Source organism: Panthera tigris, chromosome E1 (assembly GCF_018350195.1).
Source record: "Panthera tigris isolate Pti1 chromosome E1, P.tigris_Pti1_mat1.1, whole genome shotgun sequence".
Lineage (NCBI taxonomy): Eukaryota > Metazoa > Chordata > Mammalia > Carnivora > Felidae > Panthera > Panthera tigris.
This window is the reverse complement of record NC_056673.1, coordinates 43,872,107-43,889,186: the sequence shown is the minus strand read 5'-3', so window position 1 is coordinate 43,889,186 and position 17,080 is coordinate 43,872,107. Positions and strand designations below refer to the sequence as shown.

Below are 17,080 nucleotides of genomic sequence, written 5' to 3'. Positions count from 1 at the left end.
ACAGCCCCCAGGAGAGAATGTTCCCCTGTGATCGTGATCGGGGAAGGAACTCAAAATCTCCCCACCCCTTTGTAAACCTCAAGTGACCAAAATGAATGGGATATAACTGCTATGTCAGCTGGGTGTCGGGCTTAACCAGGAATGACCTTAAGTTTGTCATCGTTGTCATCAAGGTCTCTCCTATTTTTGTTCCTTCTCCCCCTCCCCCCAAAGCAGACCTTGTTCTCCAGGCATTTGTCTGGGAGCCCCTGCTTGGCCAGGACAGATTCATATAATTCTGGGTTCTCAAGCTTGGAATGGACCTTAAAAAAGAGGCCCTCGGGACACCTGGGTGGTTCAGTCGGTTAAGCGGCCGACTTCGGCTCAGGTCATGATCTCAGGGTTCGTGAGTTCAAGTCCACGTCGGGCTCTGTGCTGACAGCTCGGAGCCTGGAGCCTGCTTCGGATTCTGTGTCTCCCCCTCTCTGCCCCTCCCCAGCTGGCACTCTGTCTCTGTCTCTCTAAAAAATAAATAAATGTTAAAGAAAAATTTAAAAAAGAAAGGAAGGAAGGAAGAAGGAAAGAAAGAAAGAGCCCCTCTATGGCACAGAGAGGTGAAGTGACTTGCCCAAGGTCACACAGCTAGTCAGCACTGAAGCCAGGATACAAACCTAAGTCAGGGGGACATTTCAATGAGGATACCCCAAGTAAGGCAGAAAACCACTGTTTTCCATAACATCAAACCCATGTGTTTGATACTACAGGTCAGATGCTATTCTGTTTACTTAAAAAATACCACGTCTTTGCTATACAGGCTATCTTTGCCCATGTCATAGATTTTACTTTTCACTGTTCTCTTTGAATCCCCGTCACAATTCTAGGAAATCAATCTGTGTTTCCTGTCGGGGAGGAGAGAGATGATCTGATTCCTTCAGGCTATACCAACAACGAACGAAAATACGACAAAGTAAGTTCACTGCGTACAGATCACTGAATGTGCTTCTTTTTACTGAAGAGAGATAAGGACATCAGAATCCGAAATATGCTCAGAGGGAACATGTCATGTCAAGAGAAGCTGTCACCAATGCAGGCCATGCATGAAGTCCACAGCTCTTCTCACATGTGGCCCTGGGGACATTTTGGGAGTAGATGCTCTGTCACTGGGTGCCTGGGGGCTCAGGATGAAGCCACATCATATGATTATCTAAGAACTTGTCACCCTGTCACCCACAGTTCTCAGTTCAAGAGAAAGAGCAGAGTAATTAGAAACCATGTAGAAGACTGTTTACGATTAAACAGCTCTGTGATTGCCTTTTCATTCTTGTGGCTTATTGTGTGGACAGCATTTTCCAGGGAGCCATGAAATGTGCACTTGTAAGTAATATCCAAGGGATCAAGAGTGTCTAAACACCTGAAGCCAGTGATTAAAGGCTTGTTTTAGGTGAAAAAAATATAAAATTAGTTAAGATGCTGTAACAGGATACAAACGGAACTGATTTTACTTAGAAAAACCTCGTTAAAAAAAAAAGTACAATGTGACCAAAGGTATTATCAAGTATAATTTGGATTATTTGTACTCTAATTTAGATACTTATCCCTAGGGGCACCTGGGTGGTTCAGTCAGTTAAGCCACCAACTCCAACTCTGACCAACTTCGGCTCAGGTCACGATCTCGAGGTTCATGGGTTCGAGCCCTGCATCGGCTCTGTGCTGACAGCTCAGAGCCTGGAGCCTGCTTCGGATTCTGTGTCTCCTTCTCTCTCTCTGCCCCTCCTCTGCTCTCTCTCTCTCTCAAAAATAAACATTAAAAAAACTAAAAAAAAAAGATACTTATCCCACGTCTTCCAGATCTGGTTTGAAAAGATTAATTATTAAATCTTTTTCTCTTAGGTAAAATTATGCATTTGCCTTTAGTTAATGTGGTAGGCAATAATGGCCTCTCAAAGATGTTCAATGTCCTAATCCCCGGAACCTACGAATCTGTTAATTTTACGTGGCAAAAGGGAAGTAAGAAGGTAGATGGAATTAAGATTGTTGCCCAGCTGAGCTTAAAATAGAGCGCTGATCCTAGATTATCCGGGTGGGCCCAGTGTAATCGCAAGGGTCCTTCCACGTGGGAGATGGAGGGAGGACAGTCGGCGTCAGAGTGATGTGACATGAGAAAGACTCAGCTGGTCGTCACCAGCTTTGAAGATGGATGGGGCCATGAGCCAAGAAATGTAAACAGCTCCAGGAGCTGGGAAAGGCAAGAAAGCAAACCTCCCCTAGATTCTCCAGAAAGGTGTGCAGTGCCGTCAACACCTTGATTTTAGCCCAGTGAGAGCTGCGTCAGACTTCTGACCTCCAGAACCGTCAGATAAACGTCTGTGTTGGTTTAAGGCACTACGTTGGTAGCAGTCAGTTACCCGAGCAAACAGACAAGTAAGTCTGCTCACTCATATGGACTGGTACTTTAACGACAACTGGATTTGGGGGAAAGGAAGGAAAGAAATGGACTGGGACAGCCCATCTGCCATGTGCCAGCATCATGGGAGACCCTGAAGTACGTGCCACACTCAGTCTCCCCCACCCTCCAGTGAGGTAGGTATTAACAGCGCCGTTGTTGACGGCTCTGAATCTCCAAGAGGTTAAGGCGCTTGTCTGAGGCTCCCCCTGCTACAGTGGCAAAGCCTGGGTGTGAACAAGTCTGCTTGCCTCCAAATCAGTTTCTATTCGACGGCATGGCCTTCCTCCACTCAAGCTTAATGATGCAAAAAGCCCACAGGGCTTGCTCTGTCCCACTGAGCACCAGGAGAACCCCAGAATGGTGGCTCTCCACCTGCCCTGCCGGGCCCCCTCCTCCCTTCTCTCCCATATGCCAGCAGGGTTGGGGAGCAGGCCAGAGGTGCAAGAGAGCTCCTCCCCACAGCTCTGGCCCTTCTATGGCCCCAGCCTCTGGACCATCCATTGGAGGGGCCACAAACAAAGTAGTATATTGCCTCTTGGTCTGTGGTGGAGGAAGGAAATAAATCAGGAGGGGAGTCTGACCCAGGAACTGCACTGATGACGGCTAACCAATGTGCTCTCATACCCCATATGTATCTGCAGACTAGGAGTGGGCCCTTGCAGGAGGAGGGATCTTTTCCCACTGTGGATGGTGAGATGTATGGAAGAGACCTCTTCTCCCAGGTGGGAGGAAATGGGGTGGGAGTCACCCCTCCGGGCTTCTCACACTGATTGCCACACAGCCCAGGCTTGCATATTCTGTGTGCTGAAATGGCACTCATGGCTCTCACAGCGTTCTGGGTGTTCCGCGAACACACCTGGGCTTAGTTCAAAACAGGAGTCTGCTTTGGGAGCTGTCCAGATGTGGGTAGCTAATGATGTGATGGGGGGGGGAGGGCCTTTTCCTAATCAAAGGATAGAATCCTGTTAATTAAGAGTAATGCTTTGTGCTTAAAAGGCGCAAGTTCAGACCCACCCATTAGTCTCTTCGGTTAAGATCACTTTTAAATCAAAGCAGCCACACTGAGGTTGTAGGAAGCCTCTATTATTAACAGGCAGAGAGAAATGGGCTCCTAAGTGAGAGGCTCGCCAATCACCGCACCATGGAGGGAGGCTTGGGGACTGATTGAGGCATGTCAGCTGTGTACTGAAGTTTATAGCAGCTTTCTGTGCACACATGCATTACTGATGCTGTGCTTAGAGGCTGTATGTGTGTGTGGTGGGGTACCATGCCCATGCCTGTGCACACATGCCCTCCATTACTGAAGGCAGCCCCAGGATACCTTATGGGCAGCAGAACAGGCCAGGCAGGGAGAGGATGATATAAACAGGACAGAGCAACCCCGGTGGCCTGGCCTTGGCTGAGCAGCTGGGGGGACTGCAGGGACTAGGTCAGCGAGCAGATTATGGGGAAGGCACGTACCAGCCCCCACCAGAGACCCAGAAAAAGGAGCAGATGTGGTTCCTGCCCTTTGGTGTATTCAGTCTGGCCAAGGAGAAACATATACGAATACTAAACGACACAGGGATAGTTTCAGAGCAAAGCGACCCCATGGGCAACTCCATTCTCGGAATGCTGCCTACCACGTGCAGAGGCTCCAGGCTGGACAAAGGGATGGACGGCGTGCTCCCTGCTCTCTCAGATGTGGTTTGGGAGGGAAGACAAAAAGATAACCACAGTCTCAGACCAGAAGAGAGAAGGCAGATTGGCTTGTCCCCCAAGAGTCTGATTCTGTGAGCTAAGTATGGCGAACTTGGGCTAAGACTAGAAAGGAGAGCAGGCCCAGAGCAACAAACCCCTTCTTCTTGGCTGGAGACGGTGGTGACAGGGTCATTATCAGACAAAGGGATCATCTCCAGGCAAAGGGGCACCTCTGGTCAAGAGGGTGATGGTTGAGAGGCAAGACGTTTTGGAGAAGCCCAGATCAGAGAGACTTAAGGCCAGGCGCCAGCTAAAGGCCCCGAGCCAACACCCAGGAGAACAGTTCCCTGTGCAGCCAGAGCAGCCAACAAGCTCTCTCTGTGATGGTCCTGTTTGCTGGAAATTAACAAAGAATGAAGAGCGTTCTTCCTGCAGGTTTGGTTCCGGGGCTCGTAGTGGAGCTGCTAATTCTTGCAGAGTGCAAATTCCTGCACTGCCTGAGTTCCGGGGGGTAAGTAAACTGGCTCTGGCCGTGTGCCCACCTCTGACCCCCTTTCAAGAGTGATCCTTGAACCAGAAGCAGTGGCAGGTTACATAATTAAGCTTGAAGAGGTCCTGGCCAGAGCTTCCTCATTAGAAAAGGTTGCAGCAGCATAAAGCCTTGCGAGGGAAAGGAGGGCTTGGGGAGGGAAGAAGAGGGGAACAGATGGGGTGGGGACTGAGGGAGGAGGCAGCATCACAGCACCCAGGAGGGGATGCCTGGCATCTCCTGAGGCAATGGAAAGGCCTCTTTGGAGGGATAATTCTCAGTACACCATTAGCTGTCAGAGTCAGCAGACCGACCACAGTCAATTTTCAAATGCCAGTGACAGGCTCCTGGATACAGCAGCCCTCTCCAGAGACGTCTGCCCTAGAAGGCTGTAACTGCAGGCAGTTCCTTCCGCAGTCACTGTCCAGCCAGAGGACAAAAATGTGCATGCTTATCTGAACATAAGTGTTCCCTTTGCTTTTCCCAATTATTAACCCGTGGTTGTTAAACAGCTTGAAGGATCAGAGGTCCTTCTAGGAGGAGAGAAACTCAAAAAGGCGTTCCGCTCAGAGTCCACCTTCTGTCTGGTAAGAAGGTTATTCGACTCTGCAGATGAGGCAACAGAGAAGCTACGCAAGTTGCCCAAAGACACCCAGCTAGTCGACAGCAAAGGAAGACAAGAAATCAGCCTCCTAGAGCAGATGGAGGCACATGGTGCCAGAAAGCAGGTTTCCATTCTCCAGAGAACTGATGACTTTACAACAGCGTGGTCACATGCTCAAGTCCCTGCCTGCTCATAGGCTGACCAGTCTCTAGCCAATGGCGGTCAGCCAGCAAAAGTCTAGTGACCGAAGCACCAGCAGGGGGCACACTCTCAACCGTATGGCTGATGGTATCATTTGGGCAACTGTCCAAGAAAAGTGTTCTTTTAAATTAATTTAAAACCCACAGTATAAACTACTCTCGGAAAAGAAGAATAAATTCATGCATCATTTAGATCCAACACACTCCTTTTAAATATTCTAATGACCACTAATGATTGTATTTTAAGGAAACAAACCAATAATGCAAAGTGTAAACCAATAATGACTGAATTTCTGAATTCAGTCAATTGATTGTGAATGGCTGGAGAGATCATTCCTCCTAAGAAAAACCTGCAGGAATGTAGTTCAAACCCATTGCTCACTTCAATCTTCTCAAACCTAACCTGTTCTGGTTTATCCATTCATTTTTTTTTTAAGGCAGTAAATATAACAGAGCAAAAGTTCCACGAGAAGACATTTTAAGGTGCAGATACACTTGAGAGCACTGGGAGGGGGAACCCTCAAGCCAGAGTGGCTTCTTCCTGTCCAGGAAGAAGGTCAAGGGACCTGGGATCTGGCAAGTGGCCTTATCTTCCCCGAACAAACAAGGCTTTGCCTCAGTTTCCTCAGTCCTAGGAGGACTGTCCGCAAAGTTCTATAATCTCCCTTTGGCTCCACCAGGACAAGGGGCTGGAGTACAATGTGGGGACCAAGGGTGAGGTGGAGAAAGTGGCTGCCACACGGCAAGGTAATAAAGGGGTGGACTGTCTGTACAGAATCCAAAATCAATAATAAAACCGACTAACAGCCAGCCTGGTTTTATGAGTGTCATGTGCCTAGAATCCTAAACGGTATTTGTGCTAAAATACTCCTCCTCAAAAATGTGTTCTTGGTCTCTAAGTTATAAACAATCGGTGTCATTGCTGGTGAGTGTTAATAACACGTATGTAAGGTTTACATTAGCACTTTAAAAAACGTACCCTTTAGGAAACCTGGTTTTCTCCATAGAAGTCACTTGGAGAACTCCCAGGTACATAATTGGCCCCAACATATGTGGAGTTGGCTCCACACGGTTGTTCCAAGAGAAAGTTCTTAACAGTTCAGAATTGTGAGCTTGCTTCGGGCACCATTTGTAGCTTCAGTCTCAGTGAGACAGCACGTTCCTGCATTTAGGAAGTAGGTTGTAAGCGTGAACCAAGGTAGTTTGGCCACCTAGGAGCTCACTTACTTTAATGCTGTCCTTTCGTGGGGCCACATGGAGATTTTTATTTGTGTTTAAAATTTAAAAGAGCGACACTGAGTGTGAACTGCCAAGTGTAATATTTGTGCTTGGTAAGTACAACTTTTACTCACACGTGATATATTTTACTGAGTCTGAATAATATATTTCAAATGGAAATGTCTTCTTTTTTAATTGTTGAGTTATCGTGTTTAAAACTAAAAAAATTAAGCAGTAAAGCAGTACATCCGTGGTATGATTTAGTGGTTGCTAAATTACAGGCAACTTCTGTAGATGTCTCACTTTCATGAAAATTCACTTATTAGTAACTGAACAGCGATTTACATAAATTATCATTATATCAGGCTGCAACCAATAATCAAACTTCCGTAGATATAATAACAGTTTAATAAGTACTTGTGCTTTTTTTCCTATTTTGTACCATAATATTTACTTTTCTTTTTTGTAATTGTGGCATAATTATATGTATGGAGTTCAGTCAGAGAAACATTTTCTTATTTCTGTTTCTTTTCTGGCCATTATTACTATCATTTCATTTCATGGTTATTTCTGAAGATCATTCTGTGATATAAAGGAGGGGAAAGTGAAGTGACAAGGTGCCTAGCAGCTCATACCACCGTTCTGCAAAGTGGCTTGTGATGGGTGAGCAAACCCCTTCCACAATCGGCCAGGCTCAACCATCCACAGATCTGCAAGAGAATGAAGGTTAATTTTTCCCTGAACCACCAATTTCCCTGCTAATGTGCAATACTCCATGTAAAACTCAACGATGTGAAGGTTCATGAAGACTTCTCAGGGCCAGGGATGAGAAACCTGAGCAGGGCCCACAGAGGGTGGTGCTGCATTGGGGTCTGGCCCTTGCCCAGCCCCGAAACCAGAGGCGACCCTCACAGCAGCCAGAGCATGTGCTCCCTGTAGCCATGACCTACTTCCCGGTCTCCCAGCGGGGGAACCGGGCAGGCATGACAAAGCAAAATTAAGCAAATTTGGAGTGGGCTCATGCCAGAAAAGCTTCTAACAGTATTTACCTTTTTCTAGGGACAGGAGGCAGGTGTCCCAAAAAGAGGAAGAGTCTGATCTTGGAAATTAAAAAATTGACCAGAGGGAAATGGAAAGAACACAGGCTTTGAAGATGAAAGACCTGGGTTCAAATTCTGATTCTGCAATTTACTGGCTGTGTGATCTTGGGCAAGCGACTTAACCATTCTGAGCCTCAGTTTCCTCATTTGTAATGTGAGTCTATAACCCCACCTTTAAAGGCTGTGCTGAGATGAAGCAAAATTGTGTCTGTCTTCTGATACCTGAGACCATCTCAGCTCTCCTACGTAGTTTTCAACAATGACATAAAATACTCTCCAGGGACAGAGCCAAAACCTCATGGGGCTTAGGCGCCCCTCTGCCTGCCCTGCCTCAGGGCTGCCTTGGAGGTCAGGCACAAGGATTTCTCTATGCAGAGTACGCCACACTTTTTCCAGAAAGGAACTTAGCTTGCCAGAGGGTGGACAGCTTGCCAGCAGGGGCTGGGCACCCATTACCAGTTCCCCTGGGAGTGTGTGCTTCAGAGATCTGTAGCAGCCAACATTGGCCAGGTATTCCTGACATTTAAATAAACACGTGCAGGGTGCCTGGGTGGCTCAGTCAGTTGGGCGTCTGACTCTTGATTTCGGCTCGGGTCACGATCTCACGGTCATGGGATCTAGCCCTACATCAGGCTCCGTGCTGACAGTATGGAACCTGCTTAGGATTCTCTCCCTCTCCCTCTCCCCCACTCATGTTCTCTCTCTCTGAAAATAAAATAAATAAACATAAAAACTTTTTAATAAACACATGCAAACTGTGGGTAGTGAAGAATAAGTCATCCTAACCCCCTGTACTTAGAAGTAAGGGGACCGGATGGCAGGTAGGAGAGAGTAATAAGGAAAGAAGAAAGGCCTAAGCAGTGATTTAAAAAGTAATGGAGATTTTGTTTTTGACTGATGGTGGAGCTAATATTTATTGCAATCCTTTACTGCTTATTTGTGCCCCACTCACCTACAGTAACTTTCCTGGTCTGTACAATGGGTATAATCATACCCTTCCCAGGCACTGAGCCTGCCCCATGTAAGGTGCATAATAAAGCTTGGCTGAAGCGAAATATGAAATTAACATATTGTTACCTAGGAAAATATCTTTCCCATCCTGGTTTTTTTGTTTGTTTTATTTTAGAGAGTGGGGGAAGAGGGGCAAAGGGAGAGAGAATCTTAAATGGGCTCCTCATGGAGCATGGAGCCTGACACGGGGCTCAATCCCATGACTCTGGGATCATAACCTAAGCTGAAATCGAGTCAGATGCTCAACCAATTGAGCAGAGGATTCCCTACAGTGCTTTAAAAATATACCTGCTAATGGCTGGACCCACCCTAGTGATTAGGATTCAACTGGCCTGGGGTAGGGCCTGGGCATCATGTTTTAAAAGCTCCTCAGATGAATCTCATGTGTAGTTAGGTTGGCAACCAGGGTGCAGGTGCTGGGGCCACAGCCCTGAGTGACACAGACACGTCCTTGCCCTTGTGAAGGCACCATTGAGGGAGACAGTGGACAATCAAGTGAGACAAGTGTCACAAGAAAGGCCAGAAGGTCACAGGAGCATAGAAGGGGCACCTGGGTGGCCTGGGGGGTGGGAGAAAACTTCCCTGAGGAAGCGATGCATATGCAGAGGCCTGAGGGATACGGGTAACTTAGCAAGGTGAAGAGAGTGCCAGGGAAGAACATTCCACACAGAGGGGAGACGAGATGCAAAGGCCCCAAGGCAGGAGGCTGCAGAAAATTTTCAATTACCTAAAAGATGACCCATAAGGCTGGAAGATGAGGGAAGCAGTGGCGCCTAATGTGTGAAGCTACTGGAATTTGGGACTTGTTTGTCACTGCAGCATCATCCTGGCCTTGCTGACTGATACAGCAGTTATAACAGAAAGACAGAGGGCCAAGTCCAGCCTAGATTCAGCTAGGAGGGTGGGCACGTTGGGAGAATGTGGAGGTGCCAACCGTGTTGAGGATGCTTTAAGAACAATCTGGCTGGAAGAGGAGGAGCCAGCTAGGATGGCCAGCCAGGCACCCCTGGATAGCAGCATTTTTAAGCCTCTCTATACAGCCTGCCAAACTGCCTCCTGCCACTAGCATCGTATGGGGGCAGACCTGAGTAAATGCTATCTCTGAAGGGTCCGCAAGCAGAGGGAGGTGCGGCCCTGGAGGGGAGGATCCCCACCTCTCAGAGCTTCTCGTTCTGCCTGGCCCACGGCAGGCACTGAAATGGTCACTGCATGCATAAACAAATCTACAAACATGTATGTCTGCACTCCTATCACATGTCCAACACAAGGGACAAGGAGAGGGAAGGAAAAGAAAAAGCAAGGCATCATGGGATGAAAGGCACTAATGGGGTGTGCAGGAGTCACAATTAAATTCGCCCACATACAACGCAGCAAGTTTTCTTAGGAAAATCTGACCCCCTCTTGCACTGAGGTCTGGAGATCGGCCTCCTCTGCAGGCCAGTCTCGATCTGATTCAATTCCAAAATCCAGGCAGCTAGGAAGATGCAGGGGGGACACTGGGTGTGTTATGAAGTGCCGGTCCCCAAGCGTTGCCCAGGGAAGGGCGGCAACATTACCTAAGGAAACAGGGAGGGCTCTCGCAGCTGCTTCTCTGCCCAGGAGCCGGTGGACAAACAGCGGACCTCTGCCACAGAGATGAAGGCAGTTCCCGGGCCCAGCAGTGGGACGTGCTGTCACTCCATTGGGATGATTTTCCATAAGCGACTCCTGGTTGTTACTTGGATTCTAAACCGGCAGGAGCAGCCCCTATGGGCAGAGATGGGCTGAGCAGGGGCTGCAAGGGGGCTATGGGTGCACAAAGGTCTACGGGCGGGATGGAACTGACGCATCCGTCCTGCGGGCCCCAGGGGCTGTGTGGCCAGGGATGGAGGGAGGGCATGACGTCACAGTCACCCTGGCAGAAAAGCCAGGTCTGTGAGGTCATGGAGCTCTGGGGCCCTTCTCCCCTGCCTTGGGCACTGTGTTTTGTTTTGTTTTGTTTTTGCTTTTGCTTTTTGGTGTTTTTTGCCTTCAAAGAGGAAGGAATGGATGAACAGGCAAGAGAAGAACAGAGGGGAGGAGGCTGGGAAGCCAGCTCACCACTCTCCCCGTATTTGGGAGTCGATACGCCCTCCTCCACTCCCCGTGACCCTTGCTAGTGAGGATGGACTGAGCAAAGGAGCCTTCAGAGTCACAGGTGACTGAAGCTCATGTGGCCCGGTACTGGCATCTGAAGGGGCTTTGGAGATTCCAGACTTTGTGCACTTGATGGGGCCACAGAGGAGGCTATGTCCTGAGGTCACTGTCAAGGACTGGGGCGGGGCGGGGGGGTGTTCTCTCTCCTCTTCCTGCAGATTTGCATAGGCCTGTCTCACACTGGATTTCAAGGCAGACAGGGCTTAGCTGTGAAATGCAAAAAAGGGGACTTGTGAATTCCAGAGAATGTACTGAAGGATCTTTTAAATCCAAACACTCAGCTACCACTTGCTATGTGCAAGTCTCTTTTCTAAGCACATTATAAACCCAAATTCACTTAATTCTTTTCACAGCCCTATGAAGTGGGTATTGTTATTTTTACACCAATTTTATAAATAAGGAAACTCAGGCACAGAGAGGTCGAGCAACCTGCCCAAGCTCATACATACAGCTAGGACATAGCAGGGCTGGGATTTGAACCCAGGCATTCGGCTCGAGTGTGTGCGTAAAAGCTCACTGCCATGTGAGAAGAACTGTAGGACAAGTTGTTTCCCAGAAGTGAGAGTGGAGTTCCACTTCCTCACCGGTTTGTATCATTCAAGAAGAGGACTATTCCTAAAGACTAAAGTGGGTAGGTCAAGGTTCCACGCAGTGGTGACAGTGGCTGAGTCAATGAACAGCTGCGGTTTCCTTATGTGCTGCAGAGGTGAGAGAAGATTTTAATGAGAAAAACTCAGATTCCCTTTTATGAGAGGAAACCAGAACCACACAGAGCCCTGGAGGTAGGTTGGCCCCCAGCATTCCCTCAGTGCCCATAAGCAAAGCTGCGACAGTCAGACCACATCCAGCTGCCTGTCCCCTGGAGCTGTCTCAAGAGTAAACACTATGGAACTTCTGGGCTAAATCGGCCACAGAGGGGCAATTCTCTCCTGATGGCTCTGGGGACCAGTCCTAGCCTGGTCTGACATCCTGGTGGGGATCCAGTCCCAACATCATTCTCATCTCTGACCCACATTCCCATCCCATGCTCAGTGAAAATCCCTGAGTCATGATAGAGGACAACCAATGCTGGAGAGAAGCCTTCAGGTAACACCTGCTCCAGGCGTCCTCTCTTGTAAGAGAACAGTATGTCAAGACGCCTCAATATAATAACACCTTTACCATACATATAAAACTAATTTATAAAACCCCTGTGTGTGTCTGTGTGTGTCTGTGTGTGTTTCTTCCCTAGCCAGACTCAGTTTCTCATGGGCCAGGACTGAGTGGTTCCAAGTAGCCTAGTGCCTGGCACATAGTAGGCCTTCAACTGGACGTGCTGAACGTTTTTAGACTTTTAGACACCTTGGCTGGGAGTTTTGATAAAACGTCCCTTAGTTAAAAGACAGCATCCAACAAGTATCAGATCAATGGAACCCTCGAAGAGCAAAACATAAGGCCTTCGGATCGGGAGGCTGAGTCGTCCAGGGTCAGTCATGATATTGCCCAGAGACAGGACTCGGAGTATCCGTCAGCAAAAACCATTTGCTGAGGGTCATGGGCTCAGGTGCTTTGGATCTCCTTAAGGGGAATCTTCAGTCCCTGCTCCTCCTTTCCAATAGAATGGCACCAGAATATCCCCAAGTAGACAAAGGGCTGGCCTCTGCCACAGAGATGAAGGCAGTTCCCAGCCCCAGCACTCTGCAGTGGGATCTGCTGTCACTCCTTTGGAAATGACTTTCCATAAGCGACTCCTGGTTGTCACCCCAATTCCAAACTGGCAGGAGCAGGACCATATGATATGCTTCTCCCAAGCTCTCAAAATCCCCATCTCAGGAAGTTCTTCCTGCTGTCTAGCTTGAATCCTTCCAGATACAGTTTAAACCAGACAAACATCCCATGAGTATATTAGTTTTAAATCTTCTAAGTTAGTAACTCACACTTGAAAATGTGACATTCAATTGAAATACAGTTTCTTTTTTGACATTTATTCATTTTTGAGAGATAGAGAGAGCTTGAGTGGGAGAGGGGCAGAGAGAGAGAGAAAGAGAGAGAGAGAATCTGAAGCAGGCTCCAGGCTCTGAGTTGTCAGCACAGAGCCTGAAGAGGGGCTTGAACCCATGAACTGTAAGATCATGACCTGAGCTGAAGTCAGATGCTTAATTGACTGAGCCACCCAGGTGCCCTTCCCCTTCCCCTTCCCCTTCCCCTTCCCCTTCCCCTCCCCCTCCCCCTCCCCCTCCTCCTTCTCCTTCTTCTTCTTTTTGTTAAAGTTGCTAAGAGAGTGGATGTTTTTTTCTTTTTAAGATTTTATTTCTAGGTAATCTCCACCCCCAACGTGGGTCTTGAACTCACAATCCCAAGATCAAGAGTCACATGCTCTACTGACTGAGCCAGCCACGTGCCCTGATATCTTCCTCCAGAGTACAATTTCTGATTTATCTTGAGAAGTTGAAATGATCTGGCCATACTGGAGGCGCACTCCCACACGACAGTATCATTGGCTGAGGCCTCCTGAGTGTCACTCCTGTGTGGGCATTTGGTGACCTGCTTCTTGTCTGGGCTCTTCACACCTTGTCCCTCGGGGCACCAAGCAATTCATTGTCACCCACTTACCTAAGCAATCATGGACCCCCTCTGATTTCCCTCCAAGCCCAGTGACCCCAGGCCAGGCACAGTGCTTCCTCCAAGGTCTTCCGTCCAGAGCGGGTTGCTTTTTTTCGTTTTAATGTTTTTATTTATTTTTGAGAGACAGACAAGAGACAGAGTGCGAGCAGAGGAGGGGCAGAGAAAGAGGGAGACAGAGAATCCGAAGCAGGCTCCAGGCTCTGAGCTGTCAGCACAGAGCCCGACGCGGTCATGACCTGAGCTAAAGTTGGGTGCTTCCCCGACTAAGCCACCCAGGCGCTGCCCAGAGGGGGTTGTTACGGGAAGGAGGGCTGAGTGTCCTGAACTCTCAGAGCTGGCTGGTGTGCACTGAGAAGAGTAAGCGGCCTCCATGCTCTGACCCAGCTGACCCAGTTTGTCTTACAGGACACACTCCCAAAACGGATGCCAGGGCATCAGCTCTGGGTCTGGAGAAGAGGACTTTCCTGCAAGGGACACTGGTTGTCCATTCCGGAAGAGAAGACTCCCCACGGCCTGTTCTGTGCTGGCTCTCACCGACTGAGAAACACTCCAAATTCGTGCCCAAGTCTATACGGAGAAGCACGTAAAAGTTCTTGTCCCTGTTCTTTTCATCATAAATCCTACTACAAGGACAACCGAAGGGAAATTATCATACATTTTCATTTAAAAATCTGGGGAGGGGAGGAAAGAGGAAACTCCTTTGCAATCAGATTTTCCCACATTCACATTTATCCCTTATTAACCATTAATGGCTCATTCATCACACTGTAGAACTATTGTGCAAAGATGCATACATTTACCCCATGCCGGCCTTTTTGACGTTCATTATGAATTTAATTAGTATTAAGTACCCACAGTGTGCCAGGTGCTAAACAGCAGATGAGGGGCAGACGCGATGAAGGTTCCGCGTCGCCAGTCAGCTGTCTCTCTAACTGCTGAGGTCTGCAGCTTCCATTCCCTGCAGAGCCGCCCCACTGTCTCAGGACTTCAGATATGTCCTCTGCGGGTTGGTGGGGAGCTGAGGAGTGTGTCTGTGGACTTCCAGGCACTGGGAGGCATTTGCAGGTGACGGGCCCTGTGCAGCCACCCCATACTTTGCCAGAGCACTCCAGTCTGGTGTCCTTGAAGGACAGAGAAGGGTCAGGGGGGCAGAGCTGAGCCCCTGAAATCAGGCCCAGTGCTGGAGAGCCAGGCAGGAGGTATACAGCCCGGGGAGAGGAGGCCCCTTGAGGCAGCAATGCTCAGGCTGGAGTGTCCTCCAGGCGGAGGAGGAGGAAGGGGCCACTGTACTGCTGAGCGTCACCCCTAAGGGCTGAGGGACCACGGGAAGGTTACCTAGCCACCCTGAGCCTCAGTTTCCCCCGGTGAAAAAATGGATAGAATCTGCAAATTCAGTGGGGCGATATAGTGATGACTGTTTAGTCATTACTGTTTTTGTTTTGTTGCTACTGTGAACTCCAGCCAGGTGGCTGGTCAACAGCGTCAGGGCACAGGAGAGCACACGGCTTGGGGGAAAGCCCAATCCATCACCGAAACAAACAAAAACAAAAACAAAAACAGGAGGCCTAGGATCTGTACAAAGCATGTGCATTGCAGGTGCATATAGAGCCCAGGAAAAACACTTCCAGCACCTACATTTTCTATCTACAGCCCATCTGGAAGGTTCTCTGGTCTAAGGCATCCAGGTGCCCAGGCTAGCTCACAGAGGCCTAGTAACAGAGTCTATGTCTGCGATAGACCTCAGCAGCTTTGAGCTGCCAGGCCCACCTTGAAACCTTTGAATCTTTCTGAGCTGTGAGCCCACTGACCTCCGCTAGAGCCCAGAAGTGGAGGACAGGGGTAAAGGGAAGGGAAGGGAAGAAACGCGAACAAGGCAGAGTAATTAAGAGTCAGCTCTGGCTAGAACCCACAGGTTCCCACAAGCTCGTCTGTGAGTGTGGCCACAGGAACTAACCCGAGCGGAGCTCTCTACACCGGTCTGAGGAAACCTCCAGGGTCCTCCGCAGGGTAGGGGCAGGTGAGGGGCCAGGATGAGGGGCTCTGGCCTCAGCAGGGGTGAGGGTGCATTGGGAGGAGGGCAGCAGGGGCAGCCCTTTCCTCCAGTTCCACCTTGCCCGGGTGGAGGGGAGCGTGGCTGGGGTGAGGGTGGAGAGGTGATGACAGGCAGGGCTGGAGAGGTCAGCACCGCTGGAAGGTGGACAGAGCGGCAAAGACTCAAAAACACCAGAAGAGTGGAAAATGGAGTCACTGAGGTGAATTTTTTCAAAAATTTTCAAAAATTTTTTCAAAATATTTCTTTTTGATTATAAAAGTAATTCATGCTGCCGTTGGAAGTTTTGATAATGAGAATCATTACTAATATGATAAATTTTTAGCCACACACACACACACACACACACACACACACACACACAAGAAATACAGACCTATTGGATTTGGGAAAATATGCAGTGCAGAAGGTAGAAAGTGACAGTCCCTCTGTAACCCATCTTCAGTTCCACAACCTGGCCTCCGAGAGCTTAATAACACAGGGGCACGTTTGCAGATTATCACGGTAGGTGTTCAGGAGTGTGACTAAGAGCTGGTCGCTCACTGTGTCCCGTCATTTATATGAATCATTGCCGCTCCTTACCACAGCCCGGAGAGAGAGGAGCTAATATTCCCATTTTTCAGATGTGGAACCAGGCTCAGAGAGGTCAAGCTGCTTACCCAACGTCACACAGCCAGGAGGGGACAGCCAAGCGTCAAGCCTGGTCTGCCCTCCTCCCAGGCGTTCACCCTTGCCACCACACCTCATCTGCAATTCAGGAGGGCGGGAAGAAGTAGGTAAATAAATAGCATCTCATGTCCGTTTCTTGAGTACGACATGGTAACGATAAATGATTGAAACAATACTTGGGGAAAACTGAGCTGCTAAGAATAGGCCAGGCAGGTGCAGGGAGGGCTGACCTTCCAGGAGCCCCCAGAGCAGCTTTTGTGCTAACAGGGGATGCACAGACTTTGGAAATGACAGCAAGGTGGCTCCAGGAGACAGCAAGGGAGCAAATGGCCAAAGTGGACAGAAAAATGAATGAGCCCACTCCACTCGCGGGGCTTACCACGTGGGTGGGCGAAATGGAATGGCGGTTCTGAAGTTCTTGTTCACACCGCAACGTGTCCAACCGCAGCATGCCCACTGCTGGGAAGTGCTTCATCTCCGTGGGCAGAAAAATCTCATTAACCTAATGGATATTTTCCAGCAACAAATGTTGCTTCTGTTATTTAAGCACACCAGAGGGGAAAGCCATTCCACCTGGGACACCCAGGCATCCTCCAGGAATTGTGGACTTTCTCTAGGAAAATTAGCAGGCGTTTTTAAGCAGGGTGTATGCTTCTCCTTTCAAAAGGAGTAAAGCCAGTTCAGCCTGGCTGCTGTAGCGAAAGGTGACGCCCACGACTGGCCAGGTGGGTCTGAGAGTCCCCCTCTGGCACTCCAGCCATTGCCGGGGAAGCCACGTGGAGCCTGGGAGGGGATGTGCAAGGGGAGGAAGGAGA

General features: G+C 49.0%; 1 protein-coding gene and 1 long non-coding RNA gene across 2 annotated transcripts in view; one reads left to right on the top strand and one right to left on the bottom strand.

The window, feature by feature from the left end:
• MAPT (microtubule associated protein tau) overlaps nucleotides 1-17,080 on the bottom strand; it is a 96,517-nt gene that overhangs the window by 60,306 nt on the left and 19,131 nt on the right.
• Nucleotides 10,726-14,350, top strand: LOC122233640. The gene is made up of 2 exons (XR_006211289.1): nucleotides 10,726-10,943; nucleotides 13,952-14,350. It is a non-coding gene; the product is annotated as an uncharacterized LOC122233640 (long non-coding RNA).